General features: G+C 33.0%; 1 long non-coding RNA gene and 1 pseudogene across 1 annotated transcript; both read right to left on the bottom strand.

Moving 5' to 3' along the window:
* Positions 1 to 2,798: 2,798 nt before the first annotated feature.
* On the bottom strand, positions 2,799 to 21,154 carry LOC132730090 (SNARE-associated protein Snapin-like; annotated as a pseudogene).
* On the bottom strand, positions 9,579 to 11,227 carry LOC132730091 (uncharacterized). Its single transcript, XR_009625715.1, has 2 exons — positions 10,478 to 11,227; positions 9,579 to 10,023 (listed from the first exon to the last, which is right to left on the bottom strand). It is a non-coding gene; the product is annotated as an uncharacterized LOC132730091 (long non-coding RNA).
* Positions 21,155 to 21,417: the final 263 nt, after the last annotated feature.

Below are 21,417 nucleotides of genomic sequence, written 5' to 3'. Positions count from 1 at the left end.
GCACATGTGTCCTGTACAAGAAAACAATGGATGAAACTAAATAAATGAAATTTTTTGAAGAGGGTCAGATGTTAAAAAACATCAGTTGAAATTAATATTTTATTAGAATCATAGTATTACATGTATTATACAATCATGTATTTAATAATAAAAAAAGTTTCTGGAAACTTAAGACATGTATTTATCTTTACAACAGTTACAGGGGATAAAATATGTTAGTTTATGGAAACATAAGACATGCATTTATCTTTACAACAGTTACAGGGGATAAAATATGTTAGTTTATGGAAACATAAGACATGCATTTATCTTTACAACAGTTACAGGGGATAAAATATGTTAGTTTATGGAAACATAAGACATGCATTTATCTTTACAACAGTTACAGGGGATAAAATATGTTAGTTTATGGAAACATAAGACATGCATTTATCTTTACAACAGTTACAGGGGATAAAATATGTTAATGATTGAATACATTCTGAGCTTGCTTGTTTGTTCACAAAATTCATACACAATTAAAGATCCTGTATGTTGTAATTAAGGTTGTTACCACTCTTTAAGTGAAATTTTATATACAGAATGTATATAATTATGCTTCTTAAACAATTTTCAAACATCGAAGAATATGTAAAATATGTACTGCAAATATTTGTCTGCATTATCTGAGCCACCTCACGACAAAACCAACATAGTGCATGGGACCAGCATGGATCCAGACCAGTCTGATCAGGATCCATGCTGTTCACTGTCAGTTTCTCCACTTGTAATATAGTTGGTAAGCGAACAGCATGGATCCTGATCAGACTGCGCGGATGCGCAGGCTGGTCTAGATCCATGCTGGTCGCAAACCCACTAGGTTGGTTTAGACGTGACGCGGCTCATATGTAATCATATAAATACACATGTATATGCATTCATTTCTTAATTAAAATTTGACTTAGACTTTATAGAAAAGAAATTTCTAATTACCTCCCTTTATTTATTTGAAATGTAAATTCGGTGATATCTTAACAAGAACTGCTTTTTGGAACTTACAATATTGATAAATCTACACTTGGGCATTATATTTATGATATAAAACCATAAAAAAATTGAGTTACAGGATCTTTAAAAGCTCATGAATGGTGCATATTAATGTACAAATAATATGGTTCTTGTGCACTGCACACCTACTCAATGAGATCTATCTACCTACAAAGTTTCATGTTGATACCTCTTGTTGTTTCAAAGTTATGTCCCGGACAAGAAAAGCAGACAAACGGCTAAGAGGCGACTATATGCTCACCCTTTGGGGGGCATAAAAAAATAAAGCTGAAAATAATGGTACTTATAGTTACAAAATATTAGTGTGAAACAAAATTTTGTTGATTTGTATGGGGGGAGCTGTATAAATGATTTTGGTATAATTTTATATGTTTCCTAGTATTCTTGTATTCTGTATACCATTTTATTATAACAGGAAATACTTTAAGTTACACTTGATTGTAATTTGATCCCATTTAATATGTAAAATTACAGATTACAAATTGCTTCCGTCAAATTTCTGTCTGTGGTCAGGAAAAGGAAAAGTAATTACCAAATTACCTTTACTTAATAAATAGAGTTTGTTTTCGTGGATTTACAAGTCACATGGACAATATAAATGTCATATGGCGAACACTCCAGTTTTACTGATGGAGAAAGACCGCTGGTAGCTCCTTTTTCAGACACAAGCAGGCACGTGAGAAGAACCACCAACCTTCTGAAAGCTATCTGGATAGCTGTCTTGTATCAAAGAATCCAAAGACCCTAAAACAGGATTTTTAACCAGCTAGAAATGAGGAGCTGGCAATGATAACCACTTGGTCAAAGAGGTCCCACATTTATCAATTCATATTAATTTCATAGGCACTCCTTGACATTTTATCTGTGTAACTGACAGTACTTGCGCAAATTAGTTAATTACATGGGTTTTAAGGAAGAATGATTTTTGCCCGAGTTATCGCCTTTGGAGAAAAACGCGTTTTAGCTTGTTAATGATTTTTGTATCTCCTGCTACACAGTAGCTGTAACATACAATTGACTATCATGAGGCCACACATCTGATCACTGATCACTATTGTTTATTGAAGGGCCATAACTCAGCCAAAAGTCATTCAACAGGAAAACCTGTATAATATGTGCAAAAACTTGAGCTAAATATCAATCTTGTATAGTTTCTTTTAAATTTTATAAGCGGTATAGGTGAAGTGCAGACCAACTTTGAAATTAAAAATCATTAAAGGTCCATAACTCTGACAAAAATCATTGGACTGTAAATGCTGACAATAAGCACAACTAGACTTAGTCCTGATCAGTCCTGTAAAGTTTGGATGAAATTTCACCCGTGTCCAGTAGTTTCTGAGTAAAGTCCAGACAAGAGTTTCGTGACGGATATATGGACAGATGAAGAAGTGATCCCTATATGTCTCAATGCAACTACTCTGCATGTAGAGGCGGCGCAAAATCTTGGTTATCTGATAAGTGTAAGTCGGGCGGTTGTCAAAGGTCAATACCTTAAGTTCAGATTGACTTAACTTAAAAAACTTGGTATATTTATAAATTCTATTTGTAGCAAGTTATGTGAAGACCTCTCTTTGGACTCTAGGGTCAAGGTCGGTGCTACTAAAAACATAAAACTGCTTCTGGTTAGGAATAAATATTTCAATAATACTTGGTAGCTTACATGAAGACCCAGCTTGGATTTGCTTTTGTTGACCCCCACCCCCTCATCATGGATCAAGGTCAATACAACATCAATTTTTCAAACTACAAAATGCTTGCTATTGTTTATTTTTCATTTATATTGCACATAGTTATATTGTTCATTGTTTGTTTTGTACTCAAGCTAGTACAAAATCTTCTACAATGGTTTAACTTTTAATGTACACAGTAACATATACTCATATTATCTTAACAATATGTAAGAATGTGTGGTGGGTTATTGGCACAAAAATCTATATATACAATTACTGGTTATTTTTTATTATAAATAGCATTATTCATAAAACACAACACTAATTCACCACAAATAATTTAAACAAGAGGGCCATGATGGCCCTGAGGTCGCTCACCTGTATATAGCCCCCCCCCCCCCCCCGGCCCAATTTTTACCCAAGGGCTTTTATTTGTTTATTTGAACAGACTTGGTAGACACCCATAAGAAGATGTTTCATGCAAAACATCTAAGTTCTAGCTCATTGGGTTTTTTAAAAGAAGATTTTTTAAGTTTTTACTATACACATATAGTTAAAAACAATGACACCCCTCGGGCAGGGCCAGTTTTGACCCCTGGGCTTTTATTTGAACAAACTTTGTAGATATTTACTTAAAGATGTTTCATGCTTAATATCTAAACTCTAGTTATTTGGGTTTTTTCAAAGAAGATTTTTAAGTTTTTGCTATATGCATATAGGGAAAATCAATGACCCCCCGGGGCGGGGCCAATTTTGACCCCAGGGCTCTTATTTGAACAAACTTGGTAGACATTCACTAGAAGATGTTTCATGCCAAATATATTTGCTCTAGCTCTTTGGGTCCTTTAAAAGAAGATTTTTTAAGTTTTTACTTTATGCATATAGGGAAAATCAATGACCCCCTGGGGCGGGGCCAATTTGGACCCCAGGGCTTTTATTTGAAAAAACTTGGTAGACATTCACTAGAAGATGTTTCATGCCAAATATCTAAGCTCCAGCTCTTACAGTTCTTTAAAAGAAGATTTTTAAGTTTTTACTATATGCATATAGTGAAAATCAATGACCCCCTGGGGCGGGGCCAATTTTGACCCCAGGGCTTTTATTTGAACAAACTTGGTAAACATTCATTAGAAGATGTTTTATGCCAAATATCTTAGCTCTAGCTCTTACGGTTCTTTAAAAGAAGATTTTTTAAGTTTTTACTATATGCATATAGGGAAAATCAATTACCCCCCAGGGCGGGGCCAATTTTGACCCCAGGGCTTTTATTTGAACAAACTTGGTAGACATTCACTAGAAGATGTTTCATGCCAAATATCTTAGCTCTAGCTTTTTGGGTTCTTTAAAAAAAGATTTTTAAGTTTTTACTATATGCATATAGGGAAAATCAATGACCCCCTGGGGCGGGGCCAATTTTGACCCCAGGGCTTTTATTTGAACAAACTTGGTAGACATTCACTAGAAGATGTTTCATGCCAAATATCTAAGCTCTAGCTCTTACAGTTCTTTAAAAGAAGATTTTTTAAGTTTTTACTATATGCATATAGGGAAAATCAATGACCCCCCAGGGCGGGGCCAATTTTGACCCCAGGGCTTTTATTTGAACAAACTTGGTAGACACTTACTAGAAGATGTTCCATGCCAAATATCTTAGCTCTAGCTCTAACAGTTCTTTAAAAGAAGATTTTTTAAGTTTTTACTATATGCATATAGGGAAAATCAATGACCCCCCGGGGCGGGGCCAATTTTGACCCCAGGGCTTTTATTTGAACAAACTTGGTAGACACTCATTAGAAGATGTTTCATGCCAAATATCTAAGCTCTAGCTCTTAGGGTTGTTTAAAAGAAGATATTTAAAGATTTTTCTTTTGGTTGCCATGGCAACCAGAGTTCTGCATGGAATTAAATTCTTTGAACAATTTTTAAAGGTGACCACCAAAGGAACATTCCTGTGAAGTTTGGATGAAATTGGCTCAGTGGTTTATGAGGAGATGTCATTTAAAGCAAAAGTTTACGGACGGACGCCGGATGAAAAGCGATCACAAAAGCTCACCCTGTCACTTTGTGACAGGTGAGCAAAAAATAACATTGTTCCACCAAGAGTGATTTATAAAATAACATTGTTCCACCAAGAGTGATTTATAAAATAACATTGTTCCACCAAAAGTGATTTATAAAATAACATTGTTCCACCAAGAGTGATTTATAAAATAACATTGTTCCACCTAGAGTGATTTATAAAATAACATTGTTCCACCAAGAGTGATTTATAAAATAACATTGTTCCACTAAGAGTGCTTTATAAAATAACATTGTTCCACTAAGAGTGAATTATAAAATAACATTGTTCCACCAAGAGTGATTTATAAAATAACATTGTTCAACCAAGAGTGATTTATAAAATACCATTGTTCCACCAAGAGTGATTTATAAAATAACATTGTTTTGCCACAAGTGATTCATAAAATAACGTTGTTCCACCAAGAGTGATTTATAAAATAACATTGTTTTGCCACAATTGATTCATAAAATAAGGTTGTTCCACCAAGAGTGATTTATAAAATAACATTGTTTCGCCACAAGTGATTCATAAAATACATGTAACATTGATTCACCACAAGTGATTCATACAATAACATTGATTTGCCACAAGTTATTCCTAAAATAAACATTGATTCACCACAAGTTATTCATATTTTTTTTACATTGATTCGCCACAAGTTATTCATAAAATAACATTGATTCGCCACAAGCTATTCATAAAATAAAATTGATTCCCCACAAGTTATTCATAATATTACATTGATTCACCACAAGTTATTCATAAAATAACATTGATTCGCCACAAGTGATTCATAGAATAACATTGATTCACCACAAATGATTTATAATATAACATTGATTCGCCACAGGAACATTGATTCGCCACAAGTGATTTAAAAAATAACACTTATTAAGCACAAATTATTTATAAAATAACAAAACGAAATAAAAACTTGTCACTTCAGTATATATTTCTTATCATCATACACCCAGATTTTGCGACTCCGTAAATATGGTATTGCACGACTGTGCATATATTTTGACGTGACATCATTAGCGTTACACAAACATTGTGTAAAGACGCGTTAAATGTTAGCGTTATACTATAGGCGAGTCAATGAAAAAAGGCTCGCATAATATAATTTTATTCAACTCGTGCAATAAATTCAGTATTGAACTTACACTCATTCAATATCCTCTATATATTTGAAACAAAATTGATGCTAAATCCACAGTTATCAAAAATGATTAAATAAAATGTACTTATTACATGTATTATCATGTTGTTATAATTAAAAAAGATAATCTTCTCCTGTAAATTTGCCATCTCATTGTGGCCTGAAATTACAAAAATATTATTATCATTTATCATGACTTTATTATCACCTAGAGCATTTACTTTCATTATCCCCTAAAATCATGATTTGTAATATCTTAACAATACCATAATTATCACTCGGAATATACAACCTTAACAACACTTTAAGCATAAAATATCTTTACCCCTCTTAATGATAATTTGTAATTTCTTTATCAACAATAAAGAAAATTGCACATTGATAAACAGTTTCATGGAATGAATATCACATATTAATTTATAAGCATGGAAGAATGGCGTTCAATGGCTTATTTTGGTCTGCCTGCCCCTGGTGGATCTAGTAATACTTTCCGTCTAGCAGTCTCACGAGAAACATTGTTATATAATTTGGTCAATCTCTCCTACAAAAAACAAAGGATATCAAATTATGAGATTTAACATATAAGAGGTTTATATACAAAGTGTAGGACAGGAAGGTGAAAATCAGCCACCTAAATAAGTAAAGGCCTGAGGGCTTTAGCCAGAGGGTCAATATTTATTGAGGGCCAATTGTCACTTTCAGCCCAACTCTAACAAGTATCAATGTATTCAATAGTTGAAATACATTTTACAATAACTTTTGATATATACTCCAGAGCCCTCTAAAGATAAGACAGAGTTGCTTCCCTTCATAGATACAAATTCCAGTAGAATCAATTTGCAAGTGCTTTATCTCTCAAAATCAAGCCATCCTGACTATAAAGCCCACTTTTACTTTCCAGCCAGCCTGTTTTGAGGATGTCAACTTACATGTCACATTTGATTATTTTTGCACTTATTTAGCAGACTGATTATGATTTTGCAAATCATTTTTGCACTTGCCTATGTTCAGCTATGATTTTCTAGCCATTAATGCCCCAATAAACTTTTAAACCATCACTTACACTCAGAACCAATAAAAAATTTATCATTGTGAATTTTTTTTCTATATATAGTAACAAATGTATCAAGCATATATATTAATCACATGATGCTGGTTGTTTTCAATACTTATTTCTTTTTATCATATAAAACACAGCACAGGAGTGTAATAAAGCCATTAAATAAAAACGATATTACACTAGTGTAAATACTCTTTGATGTGACGTCATTTGTGCTAAATATAAACATAGCGTTTAAGCGCGCTAATGAAAGCATTACACTATAGGCGCTTTTTATCAGTTTACCATTCTTATTTTATATGTGATAAATAGAATATTTATAATATTTGTGAAGAATTGTAGATTCATACTAAATTTATTGAAAACGTTCAAAAAACTATACAATATGATTTTATTCAACTTGTTCAATAACTTTAGCATTAAACCTACACTCATTCAATATCCTCTTTATACAGTCATATTATAAATAAATATATGAAAAAGCGAAATCCCGTGTCAGAAAGCAACGGGTTGAGTTACTACTACTAGTATCTTTTATTAACTTAGGCTAAAATGCATGACAGCACTAAGGCAGTATCAAAAGTTAAAATATTCTAGAAGATTATAAGTCACTCTTACCTGAACATTTTGTAAAATATTATTGACTAACATAACACGCCTTCTTGAATTGTTTAACTTTTTTCACATGTGATTCCAAGTCTACTGATATAGTCTGGCTATCGGATATTACCTGCAAATCTGAAAAGCAACCATATAATAATTCATTAATGTCACATGCTTTAAAGCTATACAACTCTAGATAAAAATTTAAGAAAAAAACTTTAGCAGCAAATTTACATCTAGAGATACTATCTGATAGTATAAAATATACATAAATCACAAACATTTAGCAGGTATATCACCAAGCGGGAACATATCTAGTTTTGTACAACACAGGAGATATAACCAATATACAATATACAGAAACCATAAACATTCAGCAGGTATATAACCAAGTGGGAACATATTTAGTTTTGCACTACACTGAAGATATAACCAATATAAAATATACATAAACCATAAACATTCAGCAGGTATATAACCAAGTGGGAACATATTTAGTTTTGCACTACACTGAAGATATAACCAATATAAAATATACATAAACCATAAACATTCAGCAGGTATATAACCAAGTGGGAACATATCTAGTTTTGCACAACACAGGAGATATAACCAATATAAAATCATACAGAAACCATAAACATTCAGCAGGTATATAACCAAGTGGGAACATATCTAGTTTTGCACAACACAAGAGATATAACAAATATAAGCAGGGTTTTTTCAATGGGGGCCTTGAAACTGGGGCTTTTGTCTACATATCCCAACTTAGTCGAATATTTTGTTTTACTGAAAATAAAACAAAATTCAGAAAGATGGCATGCACACTTGATTATTTCAATGCTCTATTTACTTTGATCTGACTGTGATTAGTATTTTCCTATTCATATAATTAGCCAGTCACACAAATACTTTTGGAGTAGGAGTAACTTTTACATATTTTAACAAATGTGTATCAATTATTCCATGTGACAGTGTAGCATTCTGAGTGATTTGAATAGAAATTATGGATTAACTCAGGATTTCATCACTGATGAGTAGATTTCTTCCAAATAAAAAACCAGGGGTGGGGGCTTTATTATTATGGGATGGGGCATTTTTTAGGAATTTTACGGTAATTTCATTGTTTTTTAAAACTTCTGTTTAATTTTTCATCAGATATTCAGTTTATATAGTTCAAGAAACTTACTGTTTATTTTGAATCACATGTATATCAAACATACATTTTTCTTAACAGTAAGTCAGTTAGTCTACACACAGGAACTTGAAATTCTATCAATATTTAAATGATAATATCCAAAATGTACCCCCTAAACAGTATAAATTATTTATACTATATAGGGGGTATGTTTTGGATATTATCATTAACAGATTAATATTGATAGAATTTCAAGTTCCTGTGGTCTACATAGCATTCTATCTGCTATACAAAACCTATGACAGCTTTTATGTTAACTGAGATTGTTTACATATAAAATACTTAAAAAATGAAAACTTACACCCAAACATTATTACTCTTACCTCCAGCTAAGCTGTCAATTTGCTGGCGTAGTTCAACTTGGCTTTCTCTAAAAGTGAAAAGAAAATAACCTCACTTTAGTTAACTGACAATTCACTAAAAATTCTGCAATGTATGTCTATTCCATCTTTTATAAATGGGCTTCTATAGAAAATGACAAAAAATGTCCATTGTAAATATCATCTTGTATTTACATGAATTTGTTTTGAGTCCTGCAATTTTGTTTTGGAGATTCAATGATGTACACTATGATGTTACTATTAATAAAGTCAGAACCAATAATTTGCATGCGAAATTTCACATTCTGTTTGATAATTTTGATATTGAAAATGACTAAAAACAAGAGCTGTCAGTAGGACAGCAATGCTCGACTATTCTTAGTGCTTGATAGTAAACAAGAGCACCGCTAGGCGGAGCATTATATGCCCGAAAGTGTGTTTTTTTTTTAGTAAAGATGAAGCATTTGTAAGACATGGGACTAAAATAAAGTATTACCTCCTTCAAATAACAATCCTCCTTTGAAGTTTCAATATTGTGGTCCAAATGGAACTTTAAGTTATGTCCCAGAAACTGTTTTCAATTCTAAGGTAAAAGTGACCTTGACCTTTGACCTTGTGACCCCAAAATCATTAGGGGTCTTTTATCCAATATGGACAATCATACTATGAAATTTTTGAATATTGTGGGCTAAATGGAACTAAAGTTATGCTCAAGAAACTGTTTTCAATTTCTAAGTAATAGTGACCTTGACCTTTGACCTTGTGACCCCAAAATCAATAGGGGTCTTCTACCCAATATCGTCAATCATCCTATGAAGTTTGAACACTGTGGGCCAAATGGAACTTAAGTTATGCTCCGGAAACTGTTTTCAGTTTTAAGGTAATAGTGACCTTGACCTTTGACCTTATGACCCCAAAATCTAGAGGGGTCTTCTACCAAATATGGACAATCATCCTATGAAGTTTGAACACTGTAGGACAAATGGAACTTAAGTTATGCTCCGGAAACTGTTTTCAGTTTTAAGGTCATAGTGACCTTGACCTTTGACCTTGTGACCCCAAAATCAATAGGGGTCTTCTACCAAATATGGACAATCATCCTATGAAGTTTGAACACTGTGGGCCAAATGGAACTTAAGTTATGCTCCAAAAACTGTTTTCAGTTTTAAGGTCATAGTGACCTTGACCTTTGACTTTGTGACCCCAAAATCAATAGGGGTCTTCTACCCAATATGGACAATCATCCTATGGAGTTTGAATATTGTGGGCCAAATGGAACTTAAGTTATGCTCCGGAAACCAAATTGCTAACGTTTTCAGTTTTAAGGTCAAAGTGACCTTGACCTTTGACCTTATGACCCCAAAATCAATAGGGGTCTTCTACCCAATATGGACAATCATCCTATGAAGTTTGAATATTGTGGGCCAAATGGAACTTCAGTTATGCTCCGGAAACCAAATTGCTAACGGACGGACAGACGGACGGACAGACGCCAGGGGGTATAACATAATATGTCCGAAATTCTTTCGGGCATATAAAAAAGCCTTCATTAAAAGGTAAAATTTTCTCAGTAAAGAAAAAGGCAAAATATTTCTTTGATTAAAGGCCTTGGAGAGAGTCCTATTATGCTCTAAAGAAGAGTATACAATTTCAACATGTTTCAAAGCCTTATGTCAATGAACTTTGAAAATATTTGATGTATTACAAAAACTTTAAAAACTTAAATTCTAAGTCAAAAAAGGGGCATAATTCTGTCAAAATGCTTGATAGAGTTACCTCCTCCTGTTAACAGGTTGGGGTCATGACGGTCAACAAGTACATGCAAATTTTTAAGGCCATATGTCAATGGACTTTGAAAATATTTGAGGTATTACAAAAACTTTAACGTAAATTCTAAGTTGAAAAAGGGGAATAATTCTGTCAAAATGCTTGATAGAGTTACCTTCCCCTGTCTACAGGTTGGGGTCATGATGGTGAACAAGTGTGCAAAGTTTCAAAGCCATATGTCAATGGACTTTGAAAATATTTGAGGTATTACAAAACTTTAACGTATTAAGTGGTTACGCCGACGCTCGGGTGACTACAATAGCTCTACTTATTCTTATCGAATAGTCGAGCTAAAAAGGTAAGCGTTGAAATGTTTTTCACCCAATTCCAGCTATAAATAAATTAAATGAATTCCTAAAGACTCTAAACATATGATATCTATATTTGTTTTTATATCAAAAAGTACATCATCAATGGAAATCAAATGCAAATTTTTAGTTCCTATAAACACTTGGGTTCAACTTAGAAGGCCCTTTCATCTTCTATGTCTTTTCTTGATTGATAATTTGCATATTACTTTGATACAGAAATTTGGCTGCAAGCCCTTACAGATATGAGGTAAGAAAATGTGCAAATTCCAATAGATAAAATCATAATATTTTCAATATTCCAATAGCCAGTCTGGCTCCCATGTAAGATTTTATTGATTTTTCAAGGCTAATAGCAATTACTCATTGTCATATTATCCCATCCACTAATTAGCATATAATGGCTGACAGTGACTGTTGTATATCCTGATTTTGTAAATTTATAAGTAAAATACAATGCTTTTGTTATTGTTTTTGTGTGCAACAATATTTTTGCCTATCATTTTTATATTTTATGTAATTTACCTGGTACAGTTAGGTGTAGAGACTTTGATATCTTTTAAAGGCATTGCAGGTTTAACAGAACAAATATTTTCTATACAAATACAAATGTACATTTAATTGAAGAATCTAACAAAATTTCTAGCATTTATGGACAAAAGACAGAAATATACAAGTATGTTGACTGCTAAAATAGTGGGGGTGCTGACCATGCCTAGGTAAAGAATCTTCAGCAAATATGTTTTATACCGGGAAGTCAAAGGCCAGGATAGTGAAGCAGGCCCGGGCTTTGGCTTGCCCGGCTATAGACTACAAATGTATATTTAAAAGAAAATCAAATAAACAATCAATTAAAGAATATAATATAGAATTTATACTATCAGGGCCAAAAAAACAAACCTTTTGAACAGGCCGAATATAGGCTGCTTTCCCAACCAAACCTAAGCCTCTTTTTTTCCCCAGCCTGGTCCTCAATTAACTCCCTAGTTTGTTTTACTGTCCCATAGAATTTAGAACAAAATTAAATGATGGTGTTGAATAAAGGTCTTTTACTGCCTTATTAGTATTTCCCAATGCTTTTCTATTTTGAAGAATCTGTTAAAAGTTTGTGTTAAATTTGAGACCCCTTTTCCGAAAGTATGCCAAAATCACGTATATTTTCCCCAAGAATAAGGCTGAGGCCTCTTCCCCAAAAATGATGTTTTGGCCCTATCAATGAAATTTTCAGCGTCAGTCCTAGTCGGGCTTTCAATGTTAATAGGCAGGGTATTCCCAGAATGAACAATCGCAACATTTCAGATTTAAATATTAGTTGTTGAGTGTTGAGTGAAAATGAAAGCGGTGTATGAAATGACATCTTTAAAACGGACCCTCACGGCTCTGTCACTCAATGTCAAAATAAAAGGGATATTTAAAGGTACTATATATAAGCCAGTGGCTAGCCGTACCGGCCCGTATTGCTATAAAACACTTTGTTTGTTTTTTTTTGCAATTATTTTGCTGGAAGTGTTTCAATCATAAATTTGTTTCAAATGTTTCTTATTATTTAAATTACTATTTCTTTAATCCATGTCTGTTTTAAGTCCACTGCCTGTGTTTCCTAGAACTTCTTGTGGTTGTGCTCACCTTTAATAATAAAATTCATAATTAATTAAACAAATATTTTGTAATGAATTGAGCCATGTCATGACAAAACCAACATAATGGGTTTGCGACCAGCATGGATCCAGACCAGCCTGCGCATCCGCGCGGTCTCATCAGGATCCATGCTGTTCGCTTACAATCCCTATTACAAGTAGAGAAACTGATAGCGAACAGCATGGATCCTGATAAGACTGCGCTGAGGCGCAGGCTGGTCTGGATCCATGCTGGTCGCAAACCCATTATGTTGGTTTTGTCATGACATGGCTCAATTATGTTTTATTGCATAATTATATGCAGTTATATGTTATATTTTTTAATAATATCAAATTTTATGTTTCAACAGTATTAAATATTAACTATGCTTATAAAGCATAATTATTCAAAAATAGTAAAGCAACACAGAATCAGTTATTCAAGTGTACAAGTGTTTAAGAATTGCTCTGTATAAGAATTAACTGACTGCTTTATGTGTGACACTATTTAATACTGGTTATGTATTTTTCAAGGAAAGATGTTGAATAGTTAAGTATAGAGATTTAAAAATATACCTTTCCAGGATTAATACTGCACATCATTATTAAACACCTGGCATCTCACAGTCAGCACTTAGTCCCTGAGCAGCCTGCAAATTATGAGTGTAAAATGTAATTTTAGATTGTTCCATAGGAAAGACAACACAAACATGTAAAATAATAAATGATTATGATGACCCTGTTCAACTGTACAAAACTACTGATTGTACCATTTAGTCCTATTTAATCAAATTTATTTAACTTGTTTAATTTCCAGGAAATGCAAAAGATATACTTACATGCTATTTATACAATATAGATTTACACAACCATTATATTAACAAAAAAATCATTGAATAATTTTAACTTGCAAATTATACATGTATTAAAGATTTAAAACAATTATCAGAAAAAAAAACAAATGTATGAAGTTGAAAATACTAAAACAACAATGACCTCTTGTTACAAATTTTAGTTGGCTTACTAAGTATTGATAGTCGTCATATAAAATTAATGTAACTAAAAGTTAATAATTACCTGATTATGTTATACATCTCCTTGTCCCATGTTATCATACCAATTACTTTAACACTTTGAGATCTTAAACAAAACTTTACTCCAAAATTGTTAAAATATCAAGTACACCCTCCACTCTTTTTGCTGACCCAGATATCTTAGAATTCAAAATTCACAACAGTTTACTAGCTGTATAATGGACCGGTCCATCATTATGTAAAACAGGGTTAATTTACTCATCATCTTAACTTTCATTCATTGAATGTAAAAGAAAAATCAAATAACAAATAGATATATATAAGTTTTAAAAAACAATTACAAATTTTTGTACAAAAAAATTGCAATATGTCCTAGACAAATTCTACATATGCAATTTATAATGTAATCTCTCCCCAAAATAAATACATGGAACAGCCTGATCTGTTGGAATGACCAGTCATGCGTAGATGATGGGAAACTGCTGGTCAGTAGAGTTTTATCAGAGCTCTGATCTGTGTAGTGTAAAATCTGGGTGAATATAATCTCAGTGAGAATATACATTGTAGTATTTATTTTAACCTACGGTAAATAAAAGCAATTATTGGGCATATTGGTTGATCAATTTTATATAGATTAAAAGGGCATTATATATGAGATTATTTCATGCACTGTTTTGTTTTGTTTATATTTTTTATAACAAAATCATGAATTCTTAGAATTTAAAATGGCAAGCACACTTATAATCTTGTCCCTATGTGACTGCCCTATATTCTATAGTATATTCAAATTTAAAAAGCATTCTTATTTTAATGTTGCTTTTAGATGATGTCCTAAAATCATATTTAAAATTCATAATACAGTAAATGTATTATAATACAAGCTGTATGAAAAATCTTTATATTATAAACTTAAGCATTTTGGAGGTGAATGTTTTCAAATTCTACACTAAGATTATTACAGTTGTTTTTCAGTACAAAAAATATAAATTAGTCTGACAATATATTATTTAATGCCACATTTTTATCTAAAAAGAAGGCCTATTTTAATGTCTAAAAAAATAATATATTTATTCTAAAAATACACCTGTAATTATTGGTTCAGCAAAAAAAATAAGTACAGTAGGTAAAATTTCAATGTCTGCAAGTGCAAAAACAGGAGTACAATAAATTATTATGATTTGGACATCTTATATGCGAAATTCTGTTCAAGAAAAATGTTTAAGTATAGAATTCCGCCCATAGTGAAGACTATTCCTACCCAAAAAAAATTCAAAGTTGAAAATTCTGTCCAAGATCAAATGTTTAAGTATAAATTCTGCTCAAAATGAAATTCCAGCCGGAATTTTTCTAGTTTTCCGCCCAGAAAAGTGAGCAAAATATTTTTCTTGTGAGACAGAATGGCACGGATTTTGCGTTTCCGTCCCTGGTCCGCCCAGAAATCACTGATTCCGTGCCAATTCCGTGCCAATTCCTCCCAGAATCCGTGCCAAAATTTCGTACAGGCCTGAGGGCTCATCCAGGGGGAAATTTTAGGAAGAAGTGACTTCCTCGCGAAAAATATGTGAGTTACGTACAACTAGCCTATTCATACTGTTGAGGCTACCTTTATGGCATTTTTAATATAAATAACCTAAAACAATATTGAATATGCAAACTTGTGTTTCTAAATGAAGATTTTATACATTATAAAGAACAAGAGCTGTCAGAAGGACAGCGCGCTCGACTGTTTTAGTGCTTGCCTATAAAACAAAACTTTGACAGTTAAGGGCACACAAGACTTTAACTAGGAATTTCTAAGTACAAATCAAGAAACATTTTCACAGAGTTATCTTCTCTTGCTTACAGATAGGTCTCATGATGGCACATAAGAACTCCAACTTCCAAAGTAATATCTCAAATGGTTAAGTCAACAAGTGGACAAGAATGAAAATCTTAACTGAGTTTCTAAGTCAAAAAGGGCCATAATTCAAATAAAATCCTTAACAGAATTACCTTCTCCTGCCCATGTTTTGGGACCATGATGGTAAACAAGTATTCCAACTTTCAAATTAATATCTCAAACAGTTCAGTCAAAAAGTGGACTGGTACTAAAAACTTAACCAAGATTCTAAGTCGATAAAAGGCCTTAATTTTTAAAACAAATCCTTGACAGAGTTACCTTCTCTTGCGTACAGATGGGGGTAATGATGTGAAATAGCATTAAAAGTTTCAAAGCAATATCTCAAAGGGTTAAGGCAATAAGTGGATTTTACCCATATTCAATGTATTTTCTAAGTCAAAAAGGGGCATAATTCTGTCAAAAACCTTGACAGAGTTATGTCCTCTTGTCTGTTGATGAAGGTCGTGATGGTAAACAAGTATGGTCAGTTTCAAAGCAATACCTCCAATGGTTTTGAAATAAAGTGAGGTGGTACAAAAAACTTAACCAAGCTCAATACACTTTCTAAGTCAAAAAAGGGCCATAATTCTGTCAAAAACCTTGACAGAGTTATGTACTCTTGTCTGTAGATGGAGGTTATGATGGTGAACAAGTATGGTAAGTTTCAAAGCCATACTTGTAATACTTCTGAAATAAAGTGGGGTGGTACGAAAAACTTAACCAAGGTGTGACGCCAACGCCGACGCCGACGCCGGGGCGAGTAGGATAGCTCCCCTTTTCATAGAAAAGTCGAGCTAAAAACTTTATCAACAACAGTAGGTATATATTTAATTTTTAGTGTTTGATGTCATCATGTCAATAACACTTACATAATTTCAAATGGCTCAATTAGACTCTTAAATACCATAATTTTAAGTAAATTTATTTCTGGAAGATCTACCAAATATATTCATTATTGAATAAAAAAATGTCTTAGGGCTAGCTAGCCTTAACAGTGGATATCTATAGGCTAGACCAACATGACTCAGGTTTGGCTAGAATGGGACGGTATGGTATTTTAAGGTCCTTAAATGTGCCTACTTAGCAGTCATTTGTGCCTCTCAGCAGTCCTTAGCAGCCCTGTAACTTATTGAAAGCGTGAATTTTATCACGAAAATCATATATTTGATATATATATAAATAATACATTTTTTTATCACTAAACTTACTGTTATAAGAATGCCTACATGTAGGAGGTATTTTAAGCTAATAAGCCTATTTTTAGATATCATACACAACACTTAATCAGAATTGTTGGATGTCTATCACTGATAAAACAATACAGGAAGAGGGTTAATTTGCATGGCGATAGTCTAATCAGATGTTGGGGTTTAAAATAATAGTTTTTTTTAATAGTAAATAGATCGATACAACGGGGTTCCAGGCTATACCGTGCTGGTTATACCCAATTCCTTGTGATTGATGGGAAACTTTATATGGCCCACTTGACGGCAGACTTGACCCGTTTGCTCAAAAACATCCTTCTTGAGACTAGCTAAAGAAACTTCAGCGAACAGGTTTTATAGTATTGCTAGTAGACCTGTTCGCTGAAGCCAACCCCGTATCGAAAGTCAACCTGAACCGTGACATTTTTATGTCATGCTGTAATTCAATAAATTTGCGCGATCTGGACAAAAACTATTTTAATACAGGTAGTTAGATATATTTGGGACCCTTCAGTCTATATTTTTGAACACAGAATGTTAGATTGATGAAATATTGCCTCAAAGTTTATCAGCGGGTTCACATTTCATGAAATTCGCCACCATTGCTGCCCTAATTATCACGTGACCAGCGAGAATTTAGGTTTTGATACCTTTGCATGACACGTGACCCAAATGCTATTTTTAATTGAAAACATGGCTTTGCAATTATGAATAACGGTGTATTTATTCAATAACAGACATTGTACCAAAAACATGTTGAATTGATATTGTTTTGAGTGATGATTCATGAATTATTTGTTTGTTTTTATACAAAATCATACACTTACTAAAAATAGTGTATATGGTCCGTTACTAAAAATAGATGCTAGAATTTCCAAAACATGAAGTACCGCGAGATCTCATTTCAAAGCAGACTCCATATTGGTAAACATCCTCTACACATTTCTCTAAAAAATAGTTAGGTACACAATGTCATTGAAGTTTCATTTAAAAACAAAACATGAACTGGTTCAAAATTGATTTGTTTATCAAATGGTATTTTTATTTGACCCAAATTTGATTGATAAGGGTGATTTTAGTAGGTTTTTATGTACGGCGCACAAACTGTCAAATTCTGGTAGCCTTTGCAAATAGGGTTGACCCATAACTTTACTGTCGCAACGTCAAAATAAAAGCGACATATAAAGTTATGGAAGCCAGAACTATCTTGAGACAAGATGATTACAAAATGTCTCGTGTGTAGCAAATGTTCTTCTAATTTGATGAAGCGTCTGTTGACACAGATCACAATATCACGGACTAAATAAGAATTAATACGTTTGAAATATACTTTACGTCACAGTTTTAACTCTGTCATCAATCTCTTCAACTGTTGGCTTCAGAAGATCTATAATGCCATCTGATATTGCGTCTCTTCGATCATATTGGTTAGCATTTTCAGATGAATTAGGAAATGGGCCGTAACTGTCAGTCATCATGATTTTCTTGTCTAAATTCTGTTCCAATACATGGTTTGGGAACATCCCGGGATCCGGGAAGACGGAATCCTTGTTCGGCCCATTTAATTTCGCTCTATTTATCCTACGGTAAATCCATCACACCTATATAAGGCCAAATATTGGACACAGCATACCCGGTAGACGCATTTGATGGATATGACTTTTCTACAACAGTACTTTCCAACTAAAATTAGATTAGAAAATAATACATTAGTCCTTTTTCTGCAGTTTTTATTTTTGTGTAGTCACTAATAATTCAAACAACAATTGGTGTGTATTCTGGTGCATGGTGGGTAGTACTTCCTAAAACCTTCCACCCAGAAGATTTTTTAAAAAAGTTCCATTTTTTTTCAATAAATGGGGCTTCCTTCTTGTGGACCCCTCAGAATGATTAATATGATTAAAATAGCACTTTAGTTTAATAATATATTTATAATATTTTACTGCGACAATACTGTATAATTTGTAAGATATGAAAAACACAAAAACAAATGTACATATATGAGTATAGTGCAAATGGGTTAGGTTCCAACAAAGTCTAACTATTATAATATATATTTTCGGGATAGAAATGACGTTTCATCACGCACGGAGATCAATTGATGTATATTTAAATCGTACCCCTATTTGGCGACGTTTTCATGAGTCCTAAGTATCTCTATATGAATATCACATTTCGTGTTCCATATGGCCTCTATTTATATGAAATCCTTAATGATATTGTGTGTAATAATATAAACCATGTTATATGTAAGCAGCAAATATGAATCACAGCTGCTTTTTTATGTAAATTCATATGTGTTATAAATTTACCTTGAGTTATTTAAGATTATAAGTGGAGTCGACTGTAATTAAAATATTGGATTTTTTCAAAGGAAAGTAAAAGACGGGGTTCTATGAATAAATATTAGTAATACATGTAGTTACACCGTTATGTAAGTTGGGTTTTGTTGCTTGAAAAATAATCTTTGAAATATATGACAGAACGACCAGCTTTAACAAAAGAAAGACAGTAGACATTCATGATCAATTGAGTGTGCACATTAAGTTTTTTGTGTTTGTTTTTTTGTGTGTTTTGCCAAAGCAAAATAAGACACGATATTCGTCTTTAAAGGGCGATTGTTTTTCTTAATCTATTCAATGATATGCATACAATTTATAAATAAACAATTTAGTATTGTATTGTCTTAAGTTGTTTAATTTTTAATTTTCATTGGCTTACAGGTTTTACATTTTCTTTAAACCGTAAAGTGAATATAATTGAGATTACATTTATGTTTTAAAACAGATTAAATTCAAATCCGATGAGGGAATATATTTCACTTATTTGTGATACAACGGGGTTCCAGGCTATACCGTGCTGGTTATACCCAATTCCTTGTGATTGATGGGAAACTTTATATGGCCCACTTGACGGCAGACTTGACCCGTTTGCTCAAAAACATCCTTCTTGAGACTAGCTAAAGAAACTTCAGCGAACAGGTTTTATAGTATTGCTAGACCTGTTCGCTGAAGCCAACCCCGTATCGAAAGTCAACCTGAACCGTGACATTTTTATGTCATGCTGTAATTCAATAAATTTGCGCGATCTGGACAAAAACTATTTTAATACAGGTAGTTAGATATATTTGGGACCCTTCAGTCTATATTTTTGAACACAGAATGTTAGATTGATGAAATATTGCCTCAAAGTTTATCAGCGGGTTCACATTTCATGAAATTCGCCGCCATTGCTGCCCTAATTATCACGTGACCAGCGAGAATTTAGGTTCGGATACCTTTGCATGACACGTGACCCAAATGCTATTTTTAATTGAAAACATGGCTTTGCAATTATGAATAACGGTGTATTTATTCAATAACAGACATTGTACCAAAAACATGTTGAATTTATATTGTTTTGAGTGATGATTCATGAATTATTTGTTTGTTTTTATACAAAATCATACACTTACTAAAAATAGTGTATATGGTCCGTTACTAAAAATAGATGCTAGAATTTCCAAAACATGAAGTACCGCGAGATCTCATTTCAAAGCAGTCTCCATATTGGTAAACATCCTCTACACATTTCTCTAAAAAATAGTTAGGTACACAATGTCATTGAAGTTTCATTTAAAAAAAAATATGAACTGGTTCAAAATTGATTTGTTTATCAAATGGTAATTTTTATTTGACCCAAATTTGATTGATAAGGGTGATTTTTTAGTAGGTTTTTTATGTACGGCGCACAAAACTGTCAAATTCTGGTAGCCTTTGCAAATAGGGTTGACCCATAACTTTACTGTCGCAACGTCAAAATAAAAGCGACATATAAAGTTATGGAAGCCAGAACTATCGTGAGACAAGATGATTACAAAATGTCTCGTGTGTAGCAAATGTTGTTCTTCTAATTTGATGAAGCGTCTGTTGATACAGATCACAATATCACGGACTAAATAAGAATTAATACGTTTGAAATATACTTTACGTCACAGTTTTAAATCTGTCATCAATCTCTTCAACTGTTGGCTTCAGAAGATCTATAATGCCATCTGATATTGCGTCTCTTCGATCATATTGGTTAGCATTTTCAGATGAATTAGGAAATGGGCCGTCACTGTCAGCCATCATGATTTTTCTTGTCTAAATTCTGTTCCGGGAAGACGGAATCCTTGTTCGGCCCATTTAATTTCGCTCTATTTATCCTACGGTAAATCCATCACACCTATATAAGGCCAAATATTGGACACAGCATACCCGGTAGACGCATTTGATGGATATGACTTTCTACAACAGTACTTTCCAACTAAAATTAGATTAGAAAATAATACATTAGTCCTTTTTCTGCAAGTTTTTATTTTTGTGTAGTCACTAATAATTCAAACAACAATTGGTGTGTATTCTGGTGCATGGTGGGTAGTACTTCCTAAAACCTTCCACCCAGAAGA

Source organism: Ruditapes philippinarum, unplaced genomic scaffold (assembly GCF_026571515.1).
Source record: "Ruditapes philippinarum isolate M1 unplaced genomic scaffold, ASM2657151v2 ctg2865_1_1_1_1, whole genome shotgun sequence".
Taxonomy (NCBI): Eukaryota; Metazoa; Mollusca; class Bivalvia; order Venerida; family Veneridae; genus Ruditapes; species Ruditapes philippinarum.
The sequence above is the reverse complement of the archived record's forward strand: the minus strand, read 5'-3'. Positions and strand labels throughout refer to the sequence as shown.